This window comes from Stigmatopora argus, chromosome 19, assembly GCF_051989625.1.
Source record: "Stigmatopora argus isolate UIUO_Sarg chromosome 19, RoL_Sarg_1.0, whole genome shotgun sequence".
NCBI classification, from domain to species: Eukaryota; Metazoa; Chordata; class Actinopteri; order Syngnathiformes; family Syngnathidae; genus Stigmatopora; species Stigmatopora argus.
In genome coordinates, this window is record NC_135405.1 from 10,433,202 (window position 1) to 10,452,149 (window position 18,948).

Consider the following 18,948-nt stretch of genomic DNA (forward strand, 5'->3'; position numbering starts at 1 on the left):
CAACCCAACTTGTCTACTGGTGGGCATATTAAATCGGCGCATGACATTTGTCTCTCCATAGCCCTCTCTTACTCTTATCCACTGGCCTACTTCCTGCTTTTTTCCCTTGTCGTATTCCCTTCTAATCCCTTTGTCTTATTTATGTGATGTCTTGTTGCTTTCGCACTCAGGGGGGGACCCGGGGAGCTTCATCAGAGATTGTGGTTTAATTTTGCTATCTGCATGCTTCATTGAATTCCCATAAAAGAAAAGCCTAGCTGCGCAATGTTTCCTGCACGGGCAAGTAATAATAATTCTATTGGTTTTGTTTCCCCTGCTTGAGAACAGTTTGGAGGCAATTTAGTGCATGTTGACCAAGAAGCGTTAATGCGCCGCTCTGCATCAAGCATCTCTTTTGAAACGGAGCCAGTTCCCACTTGGGCTTTACGAATGTACATGCTAACCGGAGGCCACTTTAATTAAAATGTGCTCTTCGCTGTCACACAGTCATTTAAGAGAGATGTTAGCGCACTTTATTATTCTCTTAATTGGCCGCTGAATTGGAGCGTGCATTCTTTTTTTAGCAGGCACTTTCTTTTGACACATTGGACTTTTGTCCGCTGGGGAACGTGACGGTAGAATTCGCGGGTCGCTACGCTTTAAGCATGGTCCAACCCATTTACACACATTGTTCCTGTGGATAATTAAGGCCATCCTATTTGATAATGTTGGTCTGAACCTGGGATGTTCCAACTTTTTCCTCAAAGGGCGGCAGACAGAAAAATGGATGGGTTATAATTGGCAATCATGTTTTTCATCATGAGTAGGGAAATAAATATTGTATATTAATTATTGTATATTATTTGTTATATGAGCCAGCCGTTATGCAATGATATGAACAATTTCCTAATTTTCCTCCCATATTCATGCTTACATTTTCAGAAGAAAAATCTTCACAATCTTCCCAAATATATAAATATATATATATGTATTTTTTTTAACATTCATTATACATTTCACCCTCATTTATTCAGAGAGGATATGTACAAAACATATCTACAATACAATACGTTCATGGCTACCATAGAGACTTTAACACTTAAAAGTGAGTACTTTTAGCTATTAAAAAATAATGGCTATAAATGAATAATTTGCTAACGCTGTCCCAGAATGAAATGTCGCTTAATTTAACTTGCATGCATTTTGAATTTTTAGCAAAGGCTAAAGGATCCTAATTGGAAATCTGCATGCTCATAGTGATATATTCATTTAATAAGAAACTAAGGAGGGAACACCAGAATGGGTATACATTATTCGGGGATGTACAAACAATGTGTACAATAAGTGTAGCAATTTATCCTGCAAATGATGAAAAACGATGAAACACTTAGCAATACTGCCTACCCGGCGGAGAAGTCGCTAGAGAGACCGTCACACTGCAGGCCATCATTCTTGTGACAGTTGATTTAATTCTGAATGACTCATGCAAAAGAGGAGAGGATATAAAAATGATTCTCATATGCACAGCTGCTTCCAACGCGGCTCTGTAGTACCATCAAATGTCACCTTTGCGCAAAAGTAGATAATAAGAACTTCATCATTCTGCCATCGGCCTTAAATCAAATCAGCACTTGGTCCCGCCCGCTTGACATTTATCGGATGACCATTTTCAACCTCCTCCTAGTAAACCACTGCGTAAACAGAATTCCTGGCAAGGCGTAGGCACACTAGCCCGGGAGCAACAAAGGGGTTTAGTTTGGCAACATGGAGTCCAAGTAGTGGACTTTGATGAGATTCCTGCTGGGAAAGCAATGAGTCACCCTGGAGGACTTGTGTTTACATTTGACATAGTCTATAAAATGCTGTTTGCTTGCCAGTATTTTTAAGCATACACTTGTGTACTTCACACAAGTAACACCTGCGTGTGGGCGTGGAATATGCGTGCTTTCATGAGGGGCGTGTGCAGGATGACAGCTTCAAGAAAAGCGCAGATGCTGCTTGAAATTCCTCCATGATGAGGCAATCTCTTTGCACTGACAATGGGCCCTGTCTTCTTTTTTTCCACTCCTATCTTATTACCTGGATTTGTTGATTTTTGTTTTTGTTTAATGCTATGGAAAGCCCCCAAATGTACCCTCCCCATCGATTCAAAGCATCCAACTTAAAACTGGAGAGTGAAAAACATAGTTAACCTAGATATTTTTACTCCGATCTTCTATAAAAAAATAAAAAATATATTAAAGAAATGATCCCTAATGATTAGGAAGAGGTTCTCCAATGCACTTTTCACATGTCATCAAGCTAGCTGCGAGGTTGTGAATAACATCTAACGCTAATTGTCTTACTATCTAGGTTGCAGGTGAAATACGCCTCTTCAATTCAGACATACTATTCCAGCAGCAATTTATAAATGTAGAACAAGCTAGGTTGAGTCGTAAACAATACATATTGTATTCCATGCCATGTCCCAATTTTTTTAGATTTGTGTTTATAACAAGTGACAAAATCCTGTATATTTAAAGTCCACAAAGGATTGTTGAGCAAAGTTAACAATTTATATATATATATATATATATACATATATATATATATATATATATATATATATATATATATATATATACATATATATACATATATAAGACAATATGCTGAAATGATACATTTTATTGGAGTCTAACGATCATACCATAAATTGGAATGGTAATTTTACATGGAAGTAGAAGACTATTTTACTGCCTCATTAATTGGCAAATTTCCCTTTCCGGCAAATTATTTCCCAATATTTTTGTCCTAATTTATGATAGCTTGCAATGCTTGCATCAGGTTAGAGGTGAGCGGCCTCTCTAATGCCGGAAAAAGCATTGCAACCATTCCACGTCACCGTCTCATCTTTTCGCCACTAAACCCTGGCATTGGAACCTGAATACGTAGACTTTTTCCATCCACCGTAAGTCATTGTCACGTAAACGTCCGTGGCGATGTGAAGCCGACAGCAATGCAAGGGAGAATCCCCAGCTCCCCCCGCCCGCCCCCCTCGACATGGCGCCGCCTGCCAGCGGGCTTCTTGCCTGCCGTGATGACCATTAGTGTCTGGCTGCGGCGGCGGGAGATAACAGGTGATTTAGGGCCCTCTACCTTGACACAGCCAGAGAGAAATAGCCAGCTGCTGCTTATCTCACTCTTTGCCATCCTCCACTCACTTTTACATTAGGCGCCCCCATTCAAAGCCATCTGTCTTAGAGCTCAGACTTGGATAAAACCACTTCCACAGAGGGCGTTCTCATGCCGTCTCACCATTTCGTAGCGACAGAGAGAAGGCGGCGCCAGCGGAATGCCTTCTTCCCACTGAATAAGAGCCCGGGGCAGCACAATGGGGGCCGCCGCGCTCACAAAGCTGCTGTACCTGATGCTGAGTGTTCTCACACCATCCCAGGGCTAATGGCAAATCAATGGTTTGGCTGAAATGAACGTGTCGAGGTTAATAAGCACAAAGGGCTGCCGTCTCTCACTGGTATACTAGTGCTGCAATCAAAGCTCCATAGACTTTATCCTTTTTCTCCAAATGGACAAAACAGTGTCATTGAGGGTTAGCTCTTCAGGGACACGGATATTATATGTGGCCATTTTAGCGCGAAAATGATTAACTTCATTTGTTTTTCTGCTTCCTATTTAGCAATATTGAACTATCAAATCTTAGATTAGCTCATTTTAAATTTCAATAGTGATTTTTTTATTGCATGATTTATTGGATATTTGGCAGGATTGAGTGGGAAATACAATCAATTTTATCTAAATTGAGGGGGCAAGCCAAATAATTGTTCAACTCATTTTTTGGGGTATGCATCTGATGTCAAATTTTATCGATCATATGCTTCACTGCTTTTATTATCATATAAATTTGATGGTAAAAGGGTATTTTGCACGCTAACTGACACGCCTTCCATCATTACTATTTGAAATATTAATTTTGTTAAAAACAAATGTTTGCACAGTTACAGGAGAGCAATGAAAAAAATACTCAGAAGCTGCAATTTAGTATTTTCATGTGGATTATTTCAAATTTGAAGGGTGATATGTAAAATGTCCTCCATTTATGGAGTGACAATTATAGACTATATAAAATATGAATATTGTTGAGCCTCTAAGGATGGGGAAAAAACAGATTGCTTCATCCTTTTTGCTGTGCATATGCGAGAAATATCTTTAGGGCAGGGGAGATAAATTGCCTGTTGAGCATCATGCAAAACTACTGCGAAGATTAAAAAGAAATGTGAAAGATCACGTCAAAAAATGCCTTGTAATAGAGTATAATCTACTTGCTTTCTGAGTCGTATGTGGCTTTTTTTCCCCTTCAGTCTTTGTCTGCTCTGTAATTATGGTGTCTCAGTGTGATGGCTGCAAGGCTGACATGCCACATTCTCTTGAGCTTGGACAGCTACGAAATAGCAAAAAGGATGAGACAAGACCAGTTTTCTTTCCTTTTCTTCCTCCCAAGTGCAAAGGCAATTTGCTCTCGCCACAGTTCTTTAAAAGGCTCGTGATTGCAGATTACGACACGAGTCTTAAGTGCATGTGCTCATTGCAACACTGCACTTGATCGAAATGCTTCTCTTCTCGGCCGTGCACACCTTGACGCCAGCAATCAATCTGCATGAAGTCCTGGGTGGCTTTTCCGTAAAAACTGCCGCGAGGAGTAGGAAAGCAGGCACCAACGTTTGCTCGTTGACATTATTTTGGCCATATAAACGTTTAACTTTAATGATTTCAAACCCTTCTATGTGTTTTTATTATTATTATTATGATACAGGAAGGGCACAGTACTGCATGTTGGGTAACTCTACAACCTTTTTGCTCCAAAACAACTTCCTTGTTTTGCAGGCCACCATCATTTAGTTTTAAAAAGTATTCATCCTAAAAATAAATACATGTAATATGCGTACATGTATTTACTTATTTGTTTGTTACAGTAAAGAAGGACAGAATGTCAAGGCTACTCAGTACCTCATCACTTTGTTCAACTAATAACTTCTGATAAATATTACCTTCTCTTTCTTTTATGCTATTCTTTTCCTTAAGTGCCTTTTTTTCCTCCCTACCAACTGCAGCTATTTCAATTTGTCAGACGAAAACACTAGACACACAAACAGGCTTAGATAGAAGTACTTCAGCTGGTAAAAGTCTCGTATTTTTCTCAAGGGGCTTTTTTAGTCCCGGAAGAATGTTCTGTTTGTCTTTCTGTCACTTTAAGACGGTCCTCTTAAAGCATTTTCCTTGCACGAATGTTTTCCTCCTGTTAAGATACCACCTTGATGCTTTAGTTCGCTTTGACATTGACCTGAGCCCACTAACTGGTTATGATGTCAAGAGTGTGTCAAAAAGCTCAATGCACCTTCCATCCCAATGCTCCATTGCGTTTTCTGTCTCAAATGACCTGGAAAATTCATATAGCCTTTTGATTATTGTTCCCTTTCATCTGTCTCTTATCAAAGGCTCTATTGTTGGTGTGTTGCATGTTTTAGCTATGTATTGTCCTGTCCAGTACTAGATCTCACTGACCTTGTTGATGCTGCATTCTGGATACACACTCAAATTTGCTTCTTTTGTGGGATTTTTCAAAAGGTCTTCTCAATGTATTTTCACAGTGTTGGAATTCTAGGAGTGTTTTTTTTTGTGAAATATTGTTGCTGTGTTAATTGCTCCTTTTAATGTGCGCTTGGAATTGAGGGCAAAACCAATGTGGCACTTCGTGCTTTTTATTCTCCCCCGTTCATTCAAATTGTTGACACTTTCCTAAATGCCCTTGCGGCCCCCGCTCAGTGAGGGAGTAGGTTGAAATTATGAGCAAATATTTTTTAGCATGAGTGAGCACGATATTCATCAGCCGCACAGTGAGGGAGCTGTTTCCTTACACCGAAGAAAAAAAAAGAACCACAGATGTTTAAATGTGATTACTCGACAGCCTAAACAAATCAAACAGGTGACTGCACTTTTCCCTTTTATAAGAACACTTGGGAAATGAGCTGAAATCACATACCTTCTTCATTTTTAACCATAACACAGCCTGATCAGGCCAATTCTCACTCACTGTGTGCATGTCAGTCGTTCAGGGATTAGCCTCTGCACCACCTGTCTTTTTAATGTAATTCTATTCTATGACAACATCAAATTAAGTCGGATTTAGTGTTGAATGGTAAAGTAGGACTATTAGGGTCACTATCATAAAATATTACGATATATTTTGTGTGTGACGGTACAGTGTTCTTAGTGGTTACCATGTCTGCCTCATAAATCTGAGGTTTGGGGTTGGAACTTGTACCCTGGCATTCGCTTGGGTTTTCTTTGGTTACTCCAGTTTTCCGTAATTCGAAAAAAAACGTTTATTTAAAAAAATTAAATGAATATTTTATTGTTTTGGGCTTTTAAAAGGACAATTTGTTTGGAAGATAATGTAATCTTAAATAAGGGTTACCAAAAGTATATGTTTTTTTTTTCTTATTTGGCTTAGATCTAAGCTAAAATAGTCTAAATACAAATATCAAACACATTTTAGGGCTTTCGTTAGATTTGCTAGTCCTTTGTTATAAGGACACTCAAGCTATTTTCCAATGACATCTCTATCTCTCTAATGTATAAGAGTATAGATACAATGAATGTGAGTTGTACAAACCTGCACATGGCTCTCAAAAGCCGACCGATTCCTTCACCATTCTCAAACATACTATAGTGCGGATGCAAAAGACATTCTGCACTAATACTGTAACTTTTAGATGGGTTCTGATCGGTGTGCAGCCTGCTCTGTGTGAGATTCAAAAGGCTAATCAGTGAGCTAATAACTTCTTTCCACCTGAACCAATAGGAGGCTTTGGCAGCTCAACAAGGGTTCCTGCAGATTGAGATAGGAGAGTACTATTTGACAGGTCAACCTTCAACGGTGGAGCTAATGAAGCTGCTGAGCAGGTATATTCGCTTACAAATGACTCTTGAAATTACATTGGGTTTAATCTCTTCCGGATGTGAAATCTGCCAAGGTTCTTCTTTTGTAACTGACAGTCAATGTCAAGGTTTGATTTATTTTTGTAAAGTACTTGAACGCTCCACACCAACTGTGATCGCGGGAAAAACGTACTTAGAATATGTGTATCATAATGTTTTAATATATATGTTTTGAAAAGTAGATCACAGAAAATAAGCAGGCCAAGTTTTAGGGGTATTTTATGTGTGGATTGAGTCTAGAACTTGTATTTTACTTTCAGAGCTGTTCTTATGGGTATCATCAGCGATCTGCCAAACCTGAGCAGGCTATAAATGACAGATGGCACAACGTAAAATGTGAGTTAAGCGTTTGAAATTTTGCAACAGCATGTGGTAAGAGTCTGGCATCCAACTTTAGGGAATGACAAGACAAACTAAGCCCTTCACTTTTCAGAACTGCATTCACCAAACACTTCATAATTGATTTTCTTCCCCCAAAACAGCTACATATTATTTTGCTGCGCAAAATAAAACATACAATTTGTGAACGAACTCAATAAACCAAACAACAACAAAACATTAATTTGAGATCAGAACAACACAACAGTGCGAAACGTTTAAAAAAAAATTGCTGCATATGATATTGACTTAAGCTTGATTGTTTTGTTGTTTTTTTAAACCTTGAAAAATGCTATTTTTTTCCCCACCACTCACACCATATAATAATCATAGAGTATTGTTTTTGAGAGAGCTTCCGTGCCTGTGTGCACCTTTCTGTAGACGTCACGCAAAATGAATTTGCAGGAAATTTGTGAAATGTGAAAATGTTTTCTCCCTGACTGGTCTAAGCTGCTTTGTCTCTGTTTTTTGTCTTGCCTGTAGGCGAAGACAAGACAGCGAGGAGGCCTCAGCCGAGATGAATAATGCACCATTCAAAGTCCCCACGTGTGAGCCGAGCTAGCGAATGCCCCGAGGTAGCTCGCTACACCTCCATGTAAAAGCTTTTGCCAGTCTTGTGGCCCTAACAACCATTTTCAGGGCTCACAGCATGGAACCACTGTGAAATCCTCATCAAGTCATCCCAAAGGAGTCGCTTTGAAAAGGCGGCCGACCACACGCAAAGGTGTCACGATGAATATTCCCGGGAGTGCTCGCCAATACTCTACCCAGATAAGGTAAAGACAGATCTTATCCGCACTGTGTATGGGTTTTCTCAAAATGGCAGAGGGGAAGGATGGAGAAAGCTCACCACTTAATTGGAGATAAATGGAGGAGAAAGCACTGTGAATAATTTACACAAGCAAAAATCACATTAAAAAGCTTTGTTGCCAACTTTGCATCACATTAAGAGTGGAGCAAGGAATGGAAAGATACACAGCAGGCCCGTCCAACCATTAATTGAATGTCGGCGTCACTTTGCGCCACGTAAATTCTTCCTTCGTCATGCATATTTCATCACTAACTCCATTTTGTTTCATTTGGACAAGCGAGCCAAGATTTATGTCATACTAATGTTATCATTCATGTACATAATTTAGATATTTGTGTTGCCGTATTCAGTGCAAGTTGATTATTTTCATCCTGCAGCTCAAACTCTCTGATGCATTTTTTATGTGCACGCACAATGCGCAAATTAGATTTTTTTTTCCCCGTGTTTTTGTTTCTAATTCCATATTCAATGTGTCAAATGTCAATTGCAGTTAAGATATGCAAATACAGACAGCCTCTCGTGATAATGTATGGATGTTATTCGCAGTTCAAAAGTTCACAATGTAATGAAATCGACTCAGTGCTTAAAGTTGTAAATCATTTTACAGTTTGAGATGAAAGCTCGGCCCCACTCGGTTTCAAATGTTTAAAAATGCATGCTCGCAAAGTGCATTAAAATTACTAAACAAGAAGACCCTCAGCTTTTGATCAGCTGACAATAACTTTGCATGCTTTAAAATTATTTCCAGTACTCCAAAATACAAAAATATTATATTTATATATATTTTTTGAGTGTTGACATGCTTACCATTTGCCAAATGTCTCAAAAAAGAAATCACTTCTTATTGTTACATCATATTATTCTGTAATATAAAGTCAATTTACATGTAAATATATTTGTAATATAATGGGGCTTTAAAATAACATTTCTTGTAATATTGTTCATTCTGATATTTTACTCGATAAGGCTATTCTAAATGGATCTATTTTGCTTGTAATATTCCTGCTCATTTTTAATATAAAACATTCATATCCCATAAGAATAACTTTATTCTTTTAAAATCAGGACTTGGAGCTGTAGGTCAAATGTAATTGCTGAAAGGTAATATTTTTTATTCTTGCATATTTTAAAGAAGGAAGAACTGAGTTGACCCTCAAACCCATAACTTTTTTCTGACTTTTTTTTGAAATATCATTATCTAGTTATTTTTTATTTCATATGAGCAGCAGTGCCCATCCTGCAAACTATATAACAAACTCAACGGTACCCATTGGGTGGATATATATATATATATGGCCATTGATTCTCTCCCGTCCAAATTTATGGATTCCTCAAAAGACCTCAAAGTACTTCTCGTCATTGTTGCGGTGAGCGCAAACAATAACTCTCAGCAGTTTGTTGCCCGGTCGACTTTCATCTGCCTCTCAGTATCCATTACAAATATTACCGTTCAAGGCCCTTGGCAATTGTGAATGAAAGTTTAATGTGCTAATATGATGCAGGAACTCCTTGAGCTGCATGTAATAGCTTCTTCAGACCCGACTCGCTGTTTTTTACCGAAGAGTCCAGGCAAATAAACATTTTATATTGACATAAATAACACCTATTTCAAAAAAATAAAAAATGTGACAAACTTATGATCATTTGAACACCCCAAAAATATTGTTACAATGTCCCAAATCCTCACAAACTACTACGCTTGTGAAACAATTAGTACAATTGCTTTGTAGGGGTTTAGTTTTAGTTACAGTGATTGCTTAATGTTTAATTACATTATTTGAAATTAGTACAACCAAGCGTAGTCAGGGTGATTTCAATATGCTGTGTTTTTGTTCCAGAATTTCCATAAAACAATAGATTTTTTTTTTACTCCCAGGTATCTCAATTATTTTAATATACAGGCTCTCAATGTTAGACATTTTTTATTTATCTATGTTAATTGTTTTTAGGACAAAGCTAAATCATCCAGCAATATACTATAGCTTCTAATTGTTCCATAAAGCCAATTTTGCTTGAAATTTATTTGACAAACATCTCCTTGAAACAAACGTCCCCCATTAGCCCTTTCACTACTCATATTATAACATTTGCTTTATGGGATTTTGTTTCAAATTTTAAGTGTGTGATCTGACAAATTGAAGAGCGCCTAAGTGGGTACATTCTACTTTGATGTATTTATAGTGTCATTACTTTGACTAGTTTTTGGAATTTTTCGAATGTTTTAGTCGCTTGACTCAGGAGGGCAGTAAACTAGTAGCCTCCCAGTACCAAAATTGAAGGTTCAAATCCTGGCTCGACCTTCATTTACTTATACGCCCCTCAACTCCCCTAAAATAAACATTTCAGATTAAATGAAGACTCCGATTTTCCTCCCGAATGTGAGTGTAACAGCTTGTTCAAAGCAGTGTTTCCTGACCTTTACTGAGTGAGCCAAGGCATCCATTTGCTATCAGAAGAATGTAATGTCACACCAGCAAACAAGATACTGAGGCAATGATCTCATCTCTATTTACTCACAAATGGACACATTCGATGTACAAAGTGGATCTATTTACTTCAACTCAAAGTTGAGTAACCAGCAGGAACCCATGACTAGAAGGAATGGAAAACAAATGAATAATGACAGCATATCTTTTATATATTTTACATTTAGCAATTTAGTCTGATTTTAGTAAAAGTGCACTCTGGACTGGTTACCAGCCAATCCTGAAGTCTGTAAATATAAAAAGCAGGTTAACCATTTGCTGCACATATTTTATAGTAAATCAATTATTTATTATTAGATGGGTTGTAGTCGTTTTTGTTTTGGAAAGCACTTTGTTAAAGCTGCGCCTGTTATGAGTAAGATTATGAATATGCATTATTTAAGCAATGAACATTAATTTATATCATATATACATGTATGTGTATGTGTATATGTGTACTGTATATGTAATAAAAGTCCATATTTGGCATTTGGGTCAAAGTCAGATAGACATTAAAAGTGTTAAAACATGCTTAATGTAAAAGAGGGACTTCCTATCATTGTGATACACTTTATTTATCTCTATTTGACCTTCATATATGTTTTTAATCATGTTTTTTCCCTCCATTTGTGCATTACAGTGTCTTGCCTTTGGGTGTGTCTCCCAATCAGCATCCCAGCTGTTTTTCCTTTCCTCGTTACACCATGCCTGCAATGGAGGATTCGAGTGTTTGTTTATTCCTGGTTGTGTTTTTGTCATCTTTCATGCCATGTGGGATTCTCTATTTCAAGTAAGTTGGATTGTTACTCTCACTTTGAGTTTGCCTTTGTGTTTTTGCATCCTCCAACCCTTCATTTGTACAATTTTCTTGGTCACGTAAAATGTTTGTACCTACACCCATCTGCCATGCTTCCATGTTTCCCTGAATTTAATTCCATCAGTCATTATCACCTGCTAGCCTGCCACTCCTGACAAATTTAAAACATAAAATAAAATCATAAATTCTAGTGAATTGTATCAATTGTATCTGGTCATCCAGTAAAATCAAGTTCTGCACAAATAGGTAAACATGGGAAAACTGTGGCTACTTTGGAATAGCATGATTATGTGCTCAGTTCAAAAACTCAATCTTCATGCAATTGTGTGAGTTACTTTTGGACACTTAAAAAGAAAAAATCCATCTTTTGAAAGGCTTTAATCGGCCAGTCATTTGGTAGCAGTGGCAGGAAACCATAATAGAGTGAGGTGGAAAGACTCAGACGGAAGTAATAGCACGGTATTCTCTGCAAATAGCCCATTTGCTGCCTTTACTGAACCTATCATTTGTTTTTGGAATGCAGTAGGAAGTCTGAGTTGTCAGTATAAACCCACATGGTTTCTTCTTTTGCACATCAAATACAGGGCTGCATATGGCATTTCCTGAAATGTTCTTGGTCTTTTCAGCTTGCAAAGCTTTTCACAACGGAATGGTGGCCATGTAAAGGTCAAAGATGACAAGTTTGTCCAACTTGGTTGAAGAAAGCGACAACGTAAATGAGTCCACAAAGCAATTCGAGCAGCTTCCCTTCACAGCGCAGTGTGTGACTCATAGATCATCTTGAAGGTTAGTGTACATGCTGTGTGTGCTATTACCATATGTGTCTTGTAGTCACACACATGCTTATGAAAGACTTGGTGATAGGTGGGTTTTTTTTAGTCTCTGATTAATTGTATTCCTGGGGAGACCCACATGAAAGACATTATATGCACTCTGCTGCAGCCAAATTAATCCACCTACTTTTAACTCCTGTTATATAAATAGCATTTCCATGACTTGAACTCTAACCATTTAATTTTTATGACATTTTGTGCTTTGTCAAAATATTCAACTTTGAATGAATACCGAATTGTAAACATGGAATTGAGGTCATCATCTCATTGGTCGAGCTGATATAATTATTTGATGTCATGCTGGTTATAACTTTGTGCTTTGTGGTATTTTTTTCTGGCCATAAAAAACAAAATAGGACAACAAAATCTGGCAGCAGGGAAAAAATTCTACTAGTGATTGGAAAAATCAATTTGAGCACTGAGGAAATCGTTCAAGTCGAGGCTACAGCAGATTGTATCTGTTTTTTTGTGTGTGGCTGGACGTGGAGTAAGATTGCCAGATAGATGTTGTTCACCTTGTCAAACTGAGTATACCTACCTTATTTTATTTGCTTTTTTTTTGCCAAGTCTGAATCTATTCTGTTGGACAGGTACACATTTACTGTCAATATTTGAAGTCGCAACATGCTCTATAAAATGCTTATGCGCATGTGTACCTGTCATAGTGTATAAATAAGTGTATTTTTTTAAAGAATGAGTTCAATTTAAATATGAAATTGGTGACACAACTGGATTGATGTCCATTGCTGTCAATGGCACGGTCTAAGTAAGGGAAATGTAGAAAAGGGAGGGCACTTTCTTTTCAGAATTCACGTCCCAAAGGTTGCACTTGTCATCATCTTCCTTCACATTTTTCGAATATACATTGGTTTTATCAACATTGTTTAATTATATACTTTTCCCTTTGATACCGTCCTTCAATATTAAAAACAATATTCATGAGAGAGTTTTTGTGGTTTTCCAGCCAGGCCTTTTTAAAATGAGGCTAGTCAACAGAGAAATAATCCGAAAGGCGAGACAACCCTTTATCTAACCCTTTCCATCTGACAACGATTATTGATTCATGAATCGTTGGCAGGGTTTGTGATGTGTCCTTGAACTCGCCCACATTTGCAACTTTTATTAAGTTCTTTGTAGCTGCTGCAAAAGACGACTTGACATTCCACATAACGCTTGAAAAATTTATATTTCTACTTTATTCCTTTCGGGTTTGTCCTACTCAACTGAGCTACAAATATTGGCTGCTCAATATGGTCACGCTGAACCTTCGTCATTAGTGACAATTGTTTGTTGGGGAAAGAGCACAATGACATCAATTCATCGGTTCTTGCGCCGCATCTACGCCGATATCCCTGTTGTTGATTGTTTTTCCTCGCAGGCCTGAGAATGAATGCCCAAGCAGGCACAGAAATAGTCACTATTCCATTGTCAATTTCTTTGTTGTGAAATCGCAGTCACACCTAAAGGTGATACACTACCACTGTGTTCGTGCCAAATTGTCAGCTTTCTCCCAACAAAAAGCCAATTTATTTGGAAGTGTTACTATAACACTAAGGGTACCATTGTCTTCCCCAATACAACTCCAACGCGGTTCGCCCTACTGTAAGCAGGGACATAACAATTTAATGAAAGTAAGTGCTCGCATTACCTTCAAATGCGGCCGTCAGATTTCGACTCTTCACTTTAGGATCAGATCATTATCACTGCTTTGGTTGGGACACTGTGGCAACAGAAAATGTAGAGTGTAATAATTACCTGTACAATGATAATGCTGTGTTAAATTAATGTCAGCAGTATGAAATTTTAAAAGGCCCTATGCTATGTTGGATTGGATTGGATAACTTTATTCATCCTAGACTCAAAAAGACGTTGTAAAGTTGGTCAAAAACTGGACCCACACACAGGAAGTCTTCCACGAGATGGGGAACTTCTGTAGACTGTGACCGAGGTTACTGTTATTGCTCCCTGTAATTTTATGCATTCTTTCTTGGATTATTTTTTCCACTAGCGCTTATATTTGTTGTATATCAAATCACAGGTTTAAAAAATATAAGCAAGATGGCTTCTTTATTTTTCACGGATCATATTTATCTTGTATCACTGTCACTGTATTTCAATGTATTTGACAAACATGTATTTTTTTCTTGTTTATTCTTAACTACAGATGGGTCTTGTTGGAGGCCCACACTGGACTGATGGTAGTTCTGTTGGACTATTTACTGATGGAGCTGGGGAGTGATAGACTAATGAGGTCCATACGCACCATTGACAGTAAGTGAGGTAGCCCCCACTTTGATTCTCAGTCTTGGTTGACACCAACGGCATTATTGGGCACACTAATCCACTGTTCAGCGCTGTGGCATCCTGCAATCTAATTTCCAAATCCATTTGGGGGCTCTGATATTACAGCTGCACCTGTTGATTGGCAACGTTGCTCTCGCCACGCAGCCACCTGATTTTACTCATACACACACCCTTGCTGCCCGCTCACTCCAATGGTTTCTTTGCATAGTTTCCATAGCAACGATTGACTTCTATTCTGTTGTTTCTCCGTGCACAGAGAGCCGCTAATTTATCAAAATGAGGGTCTTTGATGATGAAGGAAACTAAATTTCAAGATTTACATAATGAAGGGATGCCTTCCCTTGCTGATTATTGTTTTTTGATGAATTTCAGTCGCCCTATGTTCGAGCTCAGCTGTTGCAGGCTATTTATTGTCAAAAAAAAAGAGCAGCTCAAACATCCAGCTATCATAGACCGTGTTTATGTAGGTCGCTTTTTGTCTCTTTTCTACTGTTGCCTTAAAATATAGTCAGATTCCATAGGCTGAGGACAAGCGTCAAGAGCTTGTTTATCTTTTTTTTCACACTTTTTCATAATAAACCGAAATGACACCGAATGGGTATTTTTGGACAAAGTTAATCTGCCGAATATGCTTCCTTTGGAGATACAGTGAACCTCTGGGAAATATGTTTCATATGTACCTAGGATGGTTGAAAAGAAATGCCATCTATAGAAAAGTATGGGGGGAAACAATCATAGCTTTATCACTCAAGCCACTTTAAACACATTTAAACCACTTAAATTCAGTTGAAGAAAAATAACATGGAAACATCATTTCCATAGAATGTGCTACTCATAGTTTAATGTCTGTGTGTTACTTACGTCCTTATAAAAAGAAGGCTTTATTGTGTTGGCAGTTGACAATTGTGAATCAACATGTGGGTATGCTGTGTTTTACAGGGTTTCAGTAAATGGCTGTCAACACCAGTATGACCAGTGACTGCGCTTCCACTTTCACAGAAGTAAAAGCATTCATTACAAGTAAGTGCAATTTCTGCAGCGACTAAGAATTACTATAAAGTTTTCTGTGGTACAGGTAGAGTAGATAATCTAGGAAACATATTATGATTCTTCATGACTATGACTCTGTTAACGCCAAAACAACCATTTCTAATAGAAACATAACGCCTGCATTGTCACACATCTAATAGTGTGAAAGGATGCCATTTCACAACGTGAGATTACACACAGTTTGGGGCAATATCGCGCTTGGCTGTCTCATTTTCCCGCATCTGAACTTGCTATACTGTGGGTAAATTGCCAGTGTATGTGTGTAGTTTAGATGCAGTAGTCTTTCTAGAAGAAAATGGCCCACATTAATGTCATGCTAGATTTTGTGCCCTGGCATGAACACGTCATACTTCACTTTTTCAAACTTTATCGTACATATTTGTCAATGTTTGCCCACAAGGTGCGAATTTCGTCCAACCATGCCCAAGCTTGGCGGTCGTCAATACAGGAATGTGAGAATTAAATCCCAACCGGACAATAGTGCGCAGTATTGATTTGTGGCTGTTTTGCGAGCTGCCTCCAGGCCCTCCAAGAGGGATGTAAAGCCCTCTATCAAAGCAGCCTCCTTGCAGGATTTATTCCACAGCAACAAACTGCATGGCATGTGCGGATAGCGCAGAGGACGAGTGTGATTTTTCGTTCCGTGCAATACAAAGGTGACTCTGAAGTGCTTGTTGAACTAGAAGTCTCAGAGGGGCACTATACAAAACTAATATATAGATATGGGGATGGAAATTTTGCCAAGGCTTTTGACTGGAGTACCCATGGCAATCGAGACTTTTTCTGCAAGTTGAAAATACTACTAGACGTTCTGTATTTACAAGATTACATTTTATTCATTTAATCCAAAGTGGCGGCCCGGGGGCCAAATCTGGCCCGCCTCATCATTTTGTGTGGCCTGGGAAAGTAAATCATGAGTGCCGACTTTCTGTTTTAGGATCAAATTAAAATGAAGAGTGTAGATGTATATTAAATGTCCTGATTTCCCCCCTTTTAAATCAATAATTGTAATTTTTTAATCAATTTTTTTCTGTGATTTTAGTTCAAAAATCATATTGTAAAATCTAAAAATATATTTAAAAAAGCTAAAATAAACATTGTTTTAGATCTATAGAAAAGTGAATATTCAGGGCTTTTAATCCAGTTCTTTTAATCCATTTATTTAAAAAAATCTAAATATTATATCTAAAATGGTCCGGCCCACATGAAATCGAGTTGACCTTAACGCGACCCGCGAACCAACCCGAGTCTGACACCCTTGGCGTATATCTTCACTTCCTCGCATGTGCCTGGGACTTGCCCGCCTAGCTTTTGGTAGTAAGTTTGCAAGATGTCCTCATCCTTTTATTTAGTGATTTCGCCTGTTTTTCTATACTTTTTACAAGGAAGCGAGTACTGCAGTATTTTACCCACACTTTTCTTTCCCCATGACAAGATGCTGAAATAACATGACCTCTGAGTTTGCTTGTTTGCACCTCTTACCCATACCATATACAACTCTTACTCCCTTTTTTGCTTCTCTCTTCAGTTCCCCATATTAGCTTCAAAAGAAAGCCCAAAACTGACACGTACCTCCCTTTAATGATCCGGGGCAGAGAAGCCGAGTTTGAAGCTCTCCCTAATATCCCTCTTAACACTAATCTGCGGGGAGTGTGAAGCACAAAGTGAAGGAGGGAGGCGGTCCGAGGGGGATGCGAGAGGCGCTATGATTGTAACGCAAAAGTGACTTTGGGATAGAAAAAAAAACATTCCGAGTGAATGACCAGTGAACCCGTCATGGCTATTTAATGTCTTCCCTGATGGACTGTGATTGGCTCATTAACCCCACCTCGACGGGGTGGCAACTCTGGCCTTGCTGCGTATTCGGCTCACGTACGCACACGCGGCAAACGCAATTCCCCACACATGCAAACAAATATGCTCATTAACAAGCCGATGGAGTGGGCAAGCATTCACATATAATATATATCTTCATTAGACACACAGCCGATGGATCATTACGCTAAGTATGCGCTCTGTCAAGCCTGAACGTTGAACAACAACGATCCTTGCGTGTTGCAGTGCCACGCAAAGTTCACGTTTATCTCTAGCGCGATTAAATCGGCAGCAATGCGAATTTAACTTTAAGAAAATTTACGAAAGTCCCAGGTCTTCATGCAGTTAAAATGGCACTTTGCCATTTTAGAATTGTTGTTCTTGTACTCCAACGGATCGCGTTTGTGTGAGTCAGCCACATACCGAGAGACAATTTAATGACACTGAACTATTCCGTCGCATCGCAAAAGATATCATTATTTTTCCGACCTTTTCCAAGTAATTTGACTGCAATGTCGAATCCCATCTGATTGCCGGCGTTAAAGCGCATCTAAATGCCAGATTACTACATCACGTGATCTTTTGCAGAAGCTATTTTTTGAGGGAACCCACCAAAAGTCAGCCAGTTGCCACCACGCTGCAGTACATACAAATATACAGATGGTAATATATTTTAAGAAAGTAGTATAAGTAGTAAATAATGTTAAAAAGTCCTGGTGTGTGGGCTAAAAACGAAATATTTCATACACTAAGAAATCCTTTATTGTCATTATACAGCAGCTGCATTCAATTCTCGTGGGCAGCCTGTCAAACATATTTGGTTGCATTTGCAAAGGGTGCACAAGCACCCTCTTGAAAACCGAATAAAAGAAAGAAAAATGCCCTTGACATGAAAACCAATGTCAGGCTTTATCCACACACTCTCCTTCCTTCGCTGTCTTTCATCTTTTCGTATTATATGCCAAAGGAGCACTCCCTGTGGCTTTAGATAGTGACAGATTTTTCATTATTCATTTTTATTAATGATTTTACTTGTTTGTGGTTTTTATTTAACTTTAGTTTTTTTCAAAAATGTCACTGTTAGTGCAATTGGACTTCTATTTGTTTCACTATAGGGTATTTGTCAGGTAATAAATGTCAAAGGATTAAAATTGGTCAACATAGGGGACTATGATAAAAATTTGATATATATATATATATGTTACCCAGTAATAGTTGGTCAACAATCTAGAAATTAAATACAGGCGCTATTTGTAAGTACACTAAATTTACAGTAACTGGAATGCATATTAATGCATCGAACTTTGCGATGAATCAGAACATACATAAGGCGCATTAGTGCAGCATGTACAGCATTATTTACATTACATTGCATTATTTATTACTTGTGTTTGTTTTGTTGTTTTATTTATGGGTTATAAATGATGAATGTGTCTTGAACACTTTACTGGAACAGTATACCAAAGTTATATTTCAACACTATAAGTTCAAGGTCATTAT

The 18,948-nt window shown here is 38.2% G+C and overlaps 1 protein-coding gene across 11 annotated transcripts in view; it reads left to right on the forward strand.

Moving 5' to 3' along the window:
- Window positions 1–6,890: 6,890 nt before the first annotated feature.
- gphnb (gephyrin b) overlaps window positions 6,891–18,948 on the forward strand; it is a 91,562-nt gene continuing 79,504 nt past the window's right edge. For 4 of the 11 annotated variants that reach the window (XM_077586462.1, XM_077586466.1, XM_077586465.1 and 1 more), the window contains exons 1-5: window positions 7,993–8,129; window positions 11,270–11,419; window positions 12,073–12,232; window positions 14,444–14,550; window positions 15,523–15,603. The gene's annotated coding sequence lies outside the window, so the exon portion shown is untranslated. Of the gene's footprint in view, window positions 6,940–7,235; window positions 7,312–7,836; window positions 7,929–7,992; window positions 8,130–11,269; window positions 11,420–12,072; window positions 12,233–14,443; window positions 14,551–15,522; window positions 15,604–18,948 lie in introns of those variants that run through there. The other 7 variants (XM_077586464.1, XM_077586467.1, XR_013296731.1 and 4 more) reach the window with 6 other exon arrangements.